This window comes from Schistocerca gregaria, chromosome X, assembly GCF_023897955.1.
Source record: "Schistocerca gregaria isolate iqSchGreg1 chromosome X, iqSchGreg1.2, whole genome shotgun sequence".
Taxonomy (NCBI): Eukaryota; Metazoa; Arthropoda; class Insecta; order Orthoptera; family Acrididae; genus Schistocerca; species Schistocerca gregaria.
In genome coordinates this window covers 501,312,647-501,326,998 of record NC_064931.1, presented here as the reverse complement: position 1 = coordinate 501,326,998, position 14,352 = coordinate 501,312,647, and positions in this window count along the sequence as shown.

Here is a 14,352-nt window from a genome sequence, read left to right as displayed (position 1 = left end):
TGCCATGGAATCATGGCGTCAGCGTTGTGAAAAATGTGTACGTCTGCAGGGCGATTACGTCGAGAAGTAACGCCAGTTTCATCGATTTCGGGTGAGTAGTTAATTAGAAAAAAAATCGGAGGCCTTAGAACTTGAATGCACCTCGTATTATCATGCATCGACAGGTTTCAGGAAGTAGGCCTGGCCCGTCTGGCACTAATGGAACAACATGGCTGCTACAATCGAAATGAAAACACCCCGCACTTGCCAGCTACGAGACGCTGCTGCAGAACTCCACCACAATTAAAATGGTAGCAGCACTGCACTACCCCCACCTCCTCCCCTCCAAATAAGAGATCCAGCCCCTGGAGTCCCACTTTAAGATTGGTGTACCACGGTATGTCACATGTCTAGCACAAGCTTCCACTGTAAGAATGTCCGGTGGCTCAGTTCACTAAGTTCAGAGATCGCAACCGACTTACAAAATCTTACGTGGTAGATTTCTTTTACGCTATTAAGCTGCTTATTACTGTTCCACTTCACAGCTCCTTAGTTCCTCTAGATCAACGCACCGCATCGTGCCTTTCCACCTCTCACGCCCTGACCGACATGTGCTCTTGGCACTTCTCTCTGAAAAGGTTCACGACCCGACCCATGGGCTCATATCTTCTTAAATCCTAGGAAATACGTTCCTTTTCATCGAAAACACCATAATGTTCTACATTCATTCACTTTCTTTTCTTAGTGATCTAGTCAGCCGTAATCTGTACGACCGGCTTATCGGCCTGTTGGGTGGCTGTCCACCACAAACAGATGAAGGGCATGCACAGAGGAGAACCACCACAGCACTAGATATCGCGAAAGTGAAGGTCGTGGTTATTCGTCGTTGCCCTTATTGATATTGCTTAACATGCTCCGTTAACTGCTCTGCTGAAATTCGTCCCTCTTGTGCGGCTACTAATTGGTTCAGGAAATTGATCAGGCCAGTTTCCATCGCATTGTTCAGGAAGGTGACATTATACTTCTGAAGTACCTATAGTGTTTCCTCTGGGCAGTACAGCACAGGATGGACTGACGTGAGACATCAACGGTAATTATAGGGTGTTTAATGATGAACGAGAAGACGACCTGGACACTCCACCGCCTGGCTGCTGTGGACACCCGCGGAGAAAAGAAATACATAAAAAAGTAAAAATAAAAATCAAATATTATATAAAAAACAATGTTATTTTATCGAATGATCAGAGGTGTGTTTCGTTTTGGGTCATAGGAGGAGCCTGAAGTAGTGGCAAAAATCCGTCCTAGTTAGGTTTTAGCGTGAAAAGTGTGGAGGCATTAAATAATATTTTTCTTTGTAGATTAGATAGGTTTTGGGGGTAGTGTGGGAGTTAAGGACCAACACCTAAAGTGGAAGAGGTCTGGAGAGAAAAAGGAAAAAAAAGTAAGCACGAGACCCTGGATCAAAAATGAAAGAATAAAGCTGTAAGTCATGTGACCTCTGAATGCAAGGTGTGACGATCGAGTTTACTCATTGCCTAAATTTTTACAGTAACTTTGATCTGATAACTGAAATCATTAGTGTAATTCTAGAACCCCTAACATATATTTCTCTTTCTGTCACAGCAGTAATAACATTCCACCCAATAACAATTTTGCAAAAAATTTCTTAGTAGATTGTCTCCCGCTCCTTCAGCTTCTGTCGAAAGCGGTAGCTACCGCTCAGCGCTTTGGATGGTATAAAATGCTTTACTGTTGTCGAGTAATGCCTCACAAGAAACGTCTACGATTTGCATTTCACGCTCAACAGCAGCGGAGGCATAGGACCCGTTTAAATAGGATGCTGACTATAACACCCTAAAATGAGAGACATTAGCATGACTCAAAAATAATTTTATAGTCTGTGATCCAGTCAGACTACTCCACTACCTGGAGATTTAGCACAGTGGAACCATATTAATCAGTTCGTTCACACCAGAACTGTTACTCAGATCTACGGTTCTACGTGACAAACAAACTCAAATTCGTATCGTTAACGGTCGTATCGGAGATCTTAAGAGATGTTTGAGTAATAAAGCAGCTTTATACTCGCAAAGCAGACACCTGTGCCCATTAACACAGCTTACTCAATCGAGCTTGTCAGAAAGCTTAATGTGTAGAGGTTATCTTCAGATTTGTTACGAATTTGTTCTAGCAATTTGCAGTCCCGTTAAAGAAAACTTAAACTAATAACGTATAGTACACTTGTCTGCACCACGATTAGAACTGACCACTCAAACCGCCCTTTCATACCAAGACATGTGCAGAACCTCTGAGCTAACGAGACACTCCTGAGGGCAGGTCTCTCTCATTACAATATTGATCACTGAGCCTCATAACGCAACGTTCAAGACATGAACAGTTATTACATTGATAGCATGCGAAGAAATATTATTATATTATTTCAATGGAAAAAAGTATATTGTATGGAAATCAACCTCGCTCTCCCAACCCCCTCCTCCCGGTCACGGAACATTAAAATATCAGACACTCTGCACATCGAAATCGAATGTGTCTACGGGCAGTCGCGTGCCTCATTCAAATAGAATTTCACGACTACCACGAGACTGCACAAGTATGTTCGTGGGGATGGAATCAAGTAGAAACGTAATTAATTAATTATACAGTACCTTGCGGTAAGCAATTCATTTCAGTATTCAGAAGAGAAGAAACTGAAAATTACGCTGACTAACACAGAAAGTAAACTGAAGATGTGAGCAACGTGCAGTTCTGCGCCTTCATGTCTTTCTCAAATTGAGCTCCGTGTATATAACGCATCCCAACTAGCCTTTCCATTGCTTTCCTAATGTTCCCTCTCATTTGGTCCCCAAATTGTGAAAAGAATCCAAGTCAGCGTCACCGATGGTTCTTTAGACTCTTTCGAGTGACTTTTTTGTGTGTTGTTACTTGGTATTCGTAAAGCAGACAACTGTTCCTGCTCCATCAAGGTAGTTGATCAAATTTGCCAGTAGACTCACAATAATAAATGGAACATGCACTTGATGACCAGGAATTTCCGTGTTAATTTACGTATCTGTGTAAATAAAAGCAAGAAGAAACATCAAGATCTTATTTAGATAAGTCCGTTTGAGTTCAACAGTACGTAGCTTCTTACTATTTCCTGACATTTTGGACAAGGTCGTTTTTAGTTTTGCTAAAACAAGCCTTCGCCACAAGCCGTTCAGGATAAGTATGTAATTTCTTTCTACTTTTCAATGGTGTAATCTGCTGTCGGTTTGATTCCCTTACATCGGCGTCTGGAAGAGCAGTTCCAATGAGGGAAGGCTCTGGATCGCACTGAAGACATTGTGAGCTCTCCATGATCGTATTGCAAATGAGACCTGGCAATACTGCTGACAATGCTTGGCACCTCGTTCACTCACTTTCAGGAGTGCTGAGTGATCGTGCTAAATTCTCGCAATATTCTCTTTTCATACTGATGAAGTAATATGAATAGTCTTCGCGTTTATATGTTATCGACACCATAAATTTAATTTTTCGTCGCTAGGAAGGTCATTCGACTTTTAAATATCAACTGGTTTTGTATATCTTGTCATGAACTGTCTGCATTTACTACCACCAGAGCAACAATGGCAGACACCTAAACAAAGCAGTCTCATGTTTTCTCCAGGGAGCTATGCTCGTCTCGTTATCTAAGGCAAGGGTAGTTGCTGGTTCAGATCTCGTAGCACTACCGATGTGTAATGCTTCGGTTTTTTTCTTTTCCTCTGCAGATAGCCAAAACGGAATTCAGTAATACAAAATCGTTAAGAAAACCTTTGCAGTCTGCCAAGTTAACGGTCGCCTGTTTATATTTATTTTTCTTTTTAGCCATCAACCTTCTCCTGTAACGCAATAAACTTCATTCATTACTAGTATGTTACTGTTACTATTATTGTTGTTATACGGTCACTCGCAAGAGCATTCCTGTTCCTATTTAGTACCAATTTATATGACTAGTGTATCTGGAAGAACGGAATGATGGATGTTTCGTGATGTACAATATGCACATTTACCTCAGGTCTTGTTCTCAGGGCAATAGGGAAAGCCTAATAAGAGAAGACGACAACTGGAAGTCGGTGACGTAGACAGAATTCTGCAGCAGTGTCTGTTGATTTAATGTCGTGACAACAGATAAATTTGCGTCTTTGTATATTACTCAACAGTCGAATTTGTAGTATGGAATTTGCTTCTGCTATCAATAGTTTCGAAGTTTTGACCACAGATACGGTTTACAATTAACTCAGTTGCTAGTTACAGTGTTACAAGTGTAAATGGAAAACTGTATTTGATAATTTTGTTCTGCTGCTGTTGTTCGAATCAATTATGCCAGTGGATTAATTTGTGTGTCTTCTTACTTTTATTTGAGCAGCTAAGTAAACTAACTTGGAAATTCCGGGCACTCAAGAGCGTCTTCCACTTGTGATTTTCGATTCCGAAAACAATTTGTGAGTCTCCTGGAAACCTTGATCCAATATCTTGTGGAAGAGAGTATAGTGGTTTGCTTTACGAATACCAAGTAACAATACACAAAGGAAGTCTCTGGAATGATTCGAAGAAATCATCAGTGACACTGATTTGGATTCTTTTAATCATTTAGGGACCGATGAGAGGGAACATTACAAAGACAATAAACAGGCTAGTTAATATATATTACATAGGTAGATCTCACGGTGAGGAACGCATGAAGGCGCAGAACTGCATATTGCCCACACCCATAGTTTATTTTCTGCGTTAATGAGCATAATGTTTAGTTTCTTCTCGTCTGAATCCGGAAATGAATTGACTACTGGATGGCATCGAATAATAAATTAACTACGATTCTTCTTGCTTCCACCGCCATCAACGTACTTGTTCAGTCTCGTGGTAGTTGTGAAATTCTATTTGTATGAGGTATAAGACTGCACGTAGACACGGTCGATTTCGAAGTTCATAGTGTTTGATACGTGACATGTGGGGAAAAGTTGATTTCCAACTACTTTATAATATTTCTTAGCATGCTATCAATGTCTTTTATTCTTTTGTATTTTGGGGAAATTGCAATAAATATGGAAAATTATATACCTCAATATTTCACATGCCGGGCACTAAAGAGCGTCTTCCACTTGTGATTTTCGATTCCGAAGACGATTTATGAGTCTCCTGGAAACCTTGATCCAATGTCTTGTGGAAGAGAGTATAGTGGTTTGCTTTACGAATACCAAGTAACAACACACAAAGGAAGTCTCTGGAAAGATTTGAAGAAATCATCAGTGACACAGGTTCCATTTGCATCATTGTTCTGAAGTTCATTTTAATTCCGTAATTATGGTACATCTTGCTAACTTGCGGAAACTAATATCACTAACGCTGTTATACGTGCGCTGAAATTATGTAACACAGGCGTTAACAGTCCCCTTCCACGCAAGAAAGCCTAAAAATGAGGAATTCTAGATTAAATCTAAGTGAATACCTTACATCTAGATAGCCCGAAAGACGATGTTAGAAAGTATGAAGAGATACCGCAGTTCAAAATCAAAATGCTCTCAAGTCTCCCCTCTAACACACTGTATTAGACGAAGAGAGCAAGCATTGCGTTACATAACTGCCCCCTACACAGCTAGTAATTGACAGCATCGTTGCAAATATTTGGAAACGTTGTGGTAGCGTATTTACTTTCACTTTCCACTTCTATGACTAATGCCACAGAATCCTCAAGCAATATGAGACACTGAGACAGGAAATTTAATGTTTGGAGTCCAGGAATGCGGAACTTCAGGTAAGTAACAACTTTTCATATCTTTAGCTTTGCATTTCAAATGGTTCAAATGGCTCTGAGCACTATCTGAGGCCATCAGTCCCCTAGAACTTAGAACTACTTAAACCTAACTAACCTAAGGAGATCACACACATCCATGCCCGAGACAGGATTCGAACCCGCGACCGTAGCGGTCGCGAGATTCCAGACTGAAGCACGTGAACCGCTCGGCCACACTGGCCAGCGGCTTTGCAGTATGACGCTCAGTGATCAATATTGCAACGAGAGAGACATGTTTTCAGAGCAGCGTCTCGTTAGCTCTACAGTTCCAGTACGACTCTCAGTAACCAAAATAGCTAGGAGAGAGACCTGTTTTCAGCAGCATCTCGTTAGCTGCACAGTTCCAGTACGACGATCGTAACCAATACTGCAACGAGAGGGACCTATCTTTAGAAGTATCTCGTTAGCTCTACAGTTCCGCCTCGTGCGCCGAGCGGGAAGGTTGCTTGTTTTCCGCCTCACTGCAGTGTTGCGCACACTTGGACAGCTCTTCCTCAGTGTTGTTTGTGTGTTTGTTTGTGTGACATCGTCGTTGGTCCGTGACGTCAGTTTTATGTCCCTGCCTATTTTAACTTTTTCGTTAAGTTTCTGGGTACCCTACAAGTAGACAGGTTCCATTTGCATCATTGTTCTGAAGTTCATTTTAATTCCGTCATTATGGTACATCTTGCTAACGCATAAATGGATTATGTAAATTGCTGAGTTCTGTCTCCTGCAAAAGGTTAACGACAGTTTACTCTAAGAGGTTTTTCTCTCTTACGGTGATGTGAGGGCTATACGACGCGAACCCTGGTTCACTCGACTTTGATAGCAGTATCTTAGCGGTATCTGTTTAGTGGTAATCATACTTAACATTCCTTCTAGTCTACAGTTCTGTGGTTGCTGGATTCATGTAACATGTAGTGAATAAGTAGAAGATGTGCTTTCTCTGCAATAGGCCATCTTAGATCTGATTGCTACCGCGGGTATTTGTACTGAAGTCCTCATTTGAATAGCGTCGAAAACTGACGTTAGCTAATCTCGTTTCTCCTACTAACGAGAATCGTGCCACGTTGTCCCCGGGTGAAACGGAACAACAGTGGATGCGAAGCTCATTGCTCCTGAATTTCCGCCATTACTCACGCATCACAATCCTGAAATACTTGTCGCCAAGCCGCGAGTGTCCGCGGTACAACATAAGAGATGTTGTACTTAGGATGGTGAATAGAAGGATGCATCTTCTCCTCATCCATCACTTCCTGAAATACGTTTGTCAGTTGGTGTATCTTGTACTTCTGAGTCCTGCACTCCACATGGAGTCGGTAGTGCGAAAACAGCTGCTGATAGCTCTAGCGTTTCCCCTTGTGTTCCTCCTGCAGTTGAAGTAACTCCTTCGGAAGCACCCAGGAGTGGGGAAGTCGATGGGCCTTCTTGTGTATCAATGATTCAGCAGCAACAATCTGAGGCGCCCCTAATCTCACCTGTTCCCTTGACGTCATCCTTTCAGGTGTAAGCGGGACGGCCTACTGTAGCAGCTCCCGTAGAGGCGATTTGAAGCCATGAAGTACTATTACCCGTTGACCCAAATGTAGCGTTGCCTGTCTCCTTCTTGTGCGTCGTCCTGAATTGCAAGGATCCTTTTCCGCGGAATGGGCCCCTGGAACTACGTGCTTATCACATGCTTTAGATAACGTGCAGAACCCACCAACGTCCCTGACTTCAGCTGCTGTAGTGCCTCGCAGTCGATGTAAACAACGCGTCCAACATGAGCACGCGGTGGGTTGTAAAAAGGAGAAACATAAAGTATGTGGCTTCAAAATCAGAAACATAAAGGTTCCAGAGGATAGGGTGCAACCCCCTACCTTCAGGTTCTTGAGTCGTCTCGGCAGTGGAAACTTAAAACACATTTATGACGCAATTAAGTGAGTCAGCAGCTCGAATTGTATTCTTCATGTTAAAGTATGCAGGCTTACATATTTCTTTCTTTGAACGTCAGACGGGTGGAGTCGCAACATCGGCTCGCTTCGGTGCGTCAATTTATGACTTCTCTGCGGATATCGTATTCGTACAAGAAGTTCAATTCACTCTTTTTTCTCTCCCTGGTTTTTGTATTGTGTTCAATGTGGCATCCAAATGTTCCACGGTGACTACCTGGTTTTTAGGGGCGGCATTCCCACAGAAGGGCTTGAATTTCTTGATACTGGTAAAGGAACAAGACGTACTTTTTTTCACCTGATCTTGTTTCTCCTTTACGCAAACTCTGGTTCCGAACGCACTTTGGGCTGTTGCCCATTTTATAAGGAAAAGGTGGTTTTTGGTCTCCGGAAAAGACTGCAGAGAAGTTTGATTCGCGATGATTTTAGCTGTGTGTTCCGTCCTGTTCATCAGTCTGCAAATTTTAATTTCCGTCGCGAATTACAAGATTTAGTTCGTTCCTTGTAACTGAAAGACTTTTTGAATGTAAATATCCGACTCTTGTCAAATTTACCTTCTTTACTGATACTTCTATGCGCAGACTTGACAGATTTTATTTATCTGATTGGATGCGTGATAGGATTTTAACTGTCTGTGTCATCCCCGCCACTGCGCAGTGACTGGAACTGTAAACCACGGGAGACATAGGGTGAAATTGTTTCTATCGCCTTGGATGCTGAATGAGGTGCACTTGGAGGATCCCTCACTGGATGAGGTGATACGAGAAGTGTCAGATCGTAGTCTCCACTTTGTAGAGATGGATCCAACTCGCAAAACCGAGGATCCGAGAAAGGTTCACACGATTCTGCAGTGACAGAGCGTGGGAATTTCGGAGGACTCGGTGGTTTTACTACTCTCAGTTACGTGACCTTTATGATAGTGCTCATTGGGCTCGCCTACGGGCTGCGGAAGTCAGGCTGGTAAAGGCGCAATTGTTACAGTTGAAACAGCGTCAAATGGAAGGATTAAGTGCACGATGCAAACCAAGTTTCTTGATAGCATATTAACTGACTTCTCCGTATCATCTTATTCGACATCAGGCTCGTCGTAGACGTGCGTGTATAACGTCTCTGAAGACGGCGGACGGCTATGTGATCGTAGACTTCCATCTGCACATAATGTTGAGTTTTTAGATGTCTTTCAACGTGACGATAATCAGGACCTTATTGTCAGACGGTCTTTTCGTAAATTGCCGGGGGTTGGATGATCTGCTAAAAGAGTTATTTGCGTTTTTAGTCTTTTTTGGGTGCTAGATTTACGTTTCTTTTGAATGAAATGTTGAAAGAAGGTTTTGATGCCCCACTCTTTTAAAGTTGGTAAAACTGTGTTAATTCCTAAAAGTTCTGGTCAGGCAACAAATGATAATTTTCACCCGATTACCTTATTAAATTTCGAGTGTAAAACTGTGGCGTTGTCGATGAATAGCCGGCTATATACGTTGCTGGAGAAAGTTACTGATGGCCGTCAACGCTGTACACCGGGTCGTACTGTTCTGACCCTGGTAGTTGAATGTCGTGATGCCGTATCGGCGGCCGCTGGTACTTCGATTCCTTGAGCCCTGGCTTTTTTGGAGTTTGACAGTGCTTTCGGCCGTGTCAGTCATGGCTTCCTGTTGCAGGTACTGTAAGCGGTTGAGTGACGCGGAAAGAGTCTTGTCTAATTTGTTTATGGGTACCTAAGCTTCTGTGGCTGTCAATGGGCAACTGACACCCCCGATAAACATGCGTAGCTGTTTTCCAAAGGAAATTCAGCTTTCAATGTCGCTGTTTGCTCTATCACTTGAACCCCTTCTTTGAAGGGTCACCGCTTATTTACAGTGATGTACACCTTTGGGTGAGATGATCTCGATGCGCTCATGTACGGACGATGTGATAGTGCTACTCTGTTCTCCTGCTGGGTTTCCTTTGCTCAAGGCTACCGTGGATGCCTTTTATCTTGCATCTGGTGCCCTCATCAACAAAGGCAAATGGCGGTTGAAGAATTTTCGATACTTGGTGTTTTTCCTTCGGTATTTAGAGAAAAAGAAAGAAAGGAAATAATTGTTCAGTCCTTGTATTGCTCGTGGGTGTCCAAGGTTCGATTCCCTGCTGTGGCGAATTTTTAAACAAAAAAAGTGGTTCTGCAGATGCCTTGCAATGCAAGGACTTTATTAGTTTTCAGTTCTATTCGTGATGCAGACAAAAGTACTATACGTCATTATTTTCCGTTTTATATCATGGAACTGCAAATTGCTAGGATAAATTGGTAACAAACTCCGAAGAAACCTTTACACATTAAGTCTTCTCACAAACTCGATTCACTAAACTGTGTTGATGGGCATAGATGTCTGCTTTGCTAATAGCAGGGGCTTCACTACAGAGACATCTCTGAAGAACTTCGATACGACCGTCAACTATGCAAATTTGAGTTTTTTTTCGTCATGTAGGATCCATATGTTTGGAGAATAGTTATGAAGTGAACGCACTAATTAACGTAGTTCCACTGCGGTAAGTCTCTGCAATAGGAATTACGCAACCCTGAAGACGTTCGCTGAACTGGCGTTAACAACTTTCTTCTAGTCTGAGTAGCCTCAAAAATTGGCAGTTTTGTTGGTTTTAATCTCACTGAGTACCTTTATTTACCTACCACTTTCGACCAGATTTACGTTCTCCATGAATCCATACGTCGACATCATAACGAGCAGTGCGCCTATGTTACTACGAAGCATATACTACATGATATTCGCACAGTTTATTCGATATGTTTAATATAATAAATCAGACAAAGACGGTAAAACACACTCCACTACGATTACTCACTGTGGATTGACGAAAACATACGAATTCAAGTCGAAAAAACTATTGCTTGATGATTGGTTCTAAAAAGAAAAGTAACCAGATATAATTCATTAATAATAACATCAAAAAAGTAATGAGGTATTCTGATTGAATAACAAACTATAAAATTAAATTTTAGCCATTCTCCTGTCTTGCATTTTAGTGTAATACAGTCCGCATCATATGAAAACGGGTCGTCCGCCTCCATTGCTGTCGAGCGTCAAACACAAATTGCAGACTTTTTTGTGGTGCATTACGCAACGACAGAAAAGCATTTTATAGTATCCAAAACAACGAGCTTTAGATAGCACTTTCGACAAAAGGCGAAGAAGCGCAGCGCCGCCGCAGCAGTCGCTGCAGGGTGCTACCAAATGGGAGCTCTGGCGCATGAAGCGTTCAGAGGCACTCTGCCAAGAAGTCTGTCGCAACATCGTTAATGGGCTAAACTACTATTACCGGTGTGTCAGAAAGTGAAATACATGTTAGGTGTGCTACCATTACACTAATGACTTCAGTATTCAGACCAAAGGTGCTATAAAAATTTAGCCAATGAGTGGTGCCACCGTCAGACCTTGCATACAGACGGGGTGTGGTTTGACCACAGGCATAAACATCGCAAAGGAGCTCGAATGGAAAACAAGACTTATGTGATAACTGCGTTAATATTTTGTGCAGATAGACTTGAAGAATTAAGGGTGGGGTCCCATGGCGCGATCGGCATGGACTTAGTCTCTGCGGTGGTTGGCCAGGTTTTATGTCGAAGAGTGTACCATCATCTTCCTTATTCTGTTGTGAGAATCGTCTATGGCTTCTCCTTGTCTCTTTGTGATTGCTCTCAGTTGCTCGTGAAATAATCTTGCACTGTTCTGTTTCTTGTATATGTGCAGACGCTGAATTTCTCAATGCCTCTGTACATCTCATGAAAGTTTTAGCCTCTCCCACTAGACGTAATTTTGCCACCCGCAACAACTGCCTCTCAAACTAACGACCAGTATCCGCTGACGTCGTCAGGTCCTCCACGAAAGACTCCATATCTTCAGGCGACCTTCCAGAAAAGGGAATGACTAGGCTAGCACCAGCCGGATCTATTACGTGGTCTGGTGCCTGGAATACTGCTGTTTGCTCATCCTTAACGGCAATTTGCCCTGAAACTCCATGTTATCTGACGATAACTGTGCTATCCTTGCTGTCAATCAACGCACAGACTGTCTCCGGAAAGCCCCACATCTGTGACTGCCATTTCAACTCCTTTACCTCTTATTGACACCCAATATAAACGCGCGACAATTCACAACTTGAATAAATAAAAACAAATTACACTTTTCGCCTTATCACTAACCATCTATACTCGCTAAACTGCTTCCCAACACGACTGAGATGATGGCACATAAAACAAAATACAAATACCGACTTAGTGTATGGTGCATAATGCCCAAACTGATTACACTGCGAACATTTAACAGGCTCCAAGTACTACTTCTTGCATTTACTCCAAAACTCAGACACATTATGTGGATCTTCTTGCCTGAACAAAGCAAGGTCCAGATATCGTGCTGCTCGGACGACGCACTGTCTGTTGCCCACTGGAGATGCCACCACTTCTAATGCCAACTAGAGCCGAGTCGGGGAAGAAGGGTTGGTTACGTTGTCGGAATGGCAGACGGCAGAGGACTGAGGCGGGATAGCAGACTGGTGACTGTCCGGACAGAAGTGGCTGTAAAAGTTATGTTTTATTTTCCACTGTTGCGTTAGCACTGCGTCGATACGTGGAGGCGGTCACACACGTGGAGCCGAGCACACCCCCACCCCACGATAAGATGGCAGGTGGCCAGCAGGATGACAGAAAGCGACTGGGCAGCTCGGTGCAACACGTTCGTGTTCAGCTTTGCTATCCCTGCATTCGGTGCTGGCGCGAGACTCAGTTACGTGCGCCACAAACACCGGGCATGAGCGGTGCATGAAGGCGGGCATGACTCCTGTAAATGTAGTCAACTTTGCAATGAATGATGGCACCCAGGCGGTCGCTGAATGCAGCAAGGAGAACTGAAGAAGGCTGCCATGCGCGAGCTGCGATCCGCTGACCCCTTGGCAGGAGTCTGGCTGCTGCTGGAGTAAGAAAGCCCGCTGCACTATGGCACTAATCCGCGTTTTTATGCCACCAATCAGCGCTACAGAATGTCAATCCTAAGGGCCCGGGTTCGATTTCCGGTTGGATCGGAGATTTTCTCCGCTCAGGGACGGGGTGTTGTGTTGTCCTAATCATCATCATTTCATTCCCAAAGACGCACAAGTATCCGAAGTGGCGTCAGATCGAAAGACTTCACCCGGCGAACGGTCTACCCGACGGGATGCCCTAGTCACATGACATCTACATCCCACCAACAGATGACACTCTTGAAAGTCTGAGACATGGCATTGTTGAAGATGTGAATTCGGTAACGAGAGACCTGCTGCTTTGTTTGTGGCAGGAAATGAACCACCATTTAGATTTTTTCAGGTAACACACTGAACGCACAAAAATTTGAACTTTTCTCTTTCCAGGAACGTTGTAATTGTTACTATCTTTTGTATTTTCGCAAAGCTCACATAATTCAAAGGTATATATATCTAATTTATTAAGTGTACATATTGTTAATAAATTAGTTAATGTGATACCTTTTTGTAGATGTCTGATTGTCTTTCTTGGACACCTCATTTACCGACACACCAGACATTCATTGGCGACAAGTCTGACGCTTAAGTGTGGCACTTCCCGGAAATTCGTAAAATGTGTGGAATATATTTTACAGTTCCTTTAATTTGTGTATATGATGGCAGAGTCTGAAGAGGCATCACTTACTACACTTATACAGTTCCATAGCCAACAAATCAAGTCCTTGCTAGCAACTATTGGCAAAATGTCAGAAGCGCAACGAACTCAGCAAACATTAACGACTGAAAGTCAGTTAACTGCCACCACCCTATTAAGAATCTGAGGGAATTTGTGGTGGGGTACCCTAGCAGTCACTCGTGGCTTGCAAGCGCAGTGTGTTGACATTTCCGCTATGGCTACCAATTTATTGTATTACTGCAGAACGGGCCAGGACTACTTGATGAAACCTGTCAGCACAGGAGTAATACACGGACCTTGCCGGTCTAGCAAGCAGGTTACTTCACCAGTGGGTTTAATTGTTGTTGTCAAGTACCTGATTCGAAGCGGCACGTAGGCATAACAGAGGCACTGTTACCTTTGATCAATATCTGACAATTTAGCAGCAGTTTCTTTCGCAGTCCAGCAGTTCCATTAGGTCGCAGAGGCTACAGTATGTAGGAAGAGGAGGCAGTCATGCGTTCGGGTATGCGTCGCAGTAAGAGTTTCCTGCACTTCCTCTTTCAATCCATCGTCCTGGAATGGTGTGATTCAGGTAAAGGCGGACTCACTTAGAGAAATTCTGGTGATGTGTATTCCTGGCACCACTCATCGGAGACAGCGAGGTATGAAAGAGCTCGCTGGTGGGATGTACTGTGCCGTCTCCAGCGGAGCTGAATAAGGCGGGCCGCATGTCTGATGCGGTCGAAGAAGGTGCGATTGTTATCGCACTTGGAGGTTACAGTACAACGCAAATTCTATGTATATAAACGGAAAAGTACAAGTTACGTCACATACAAAAAATGCATACATACGAAGCACTTCATTAATGACAGTTTTAATATGTATTATACTAGTTTAATGTGCTGTACATTTTAAAATGTATTTTTGCGACCTGCTCGGATATCTGCGTACGTTAGCAT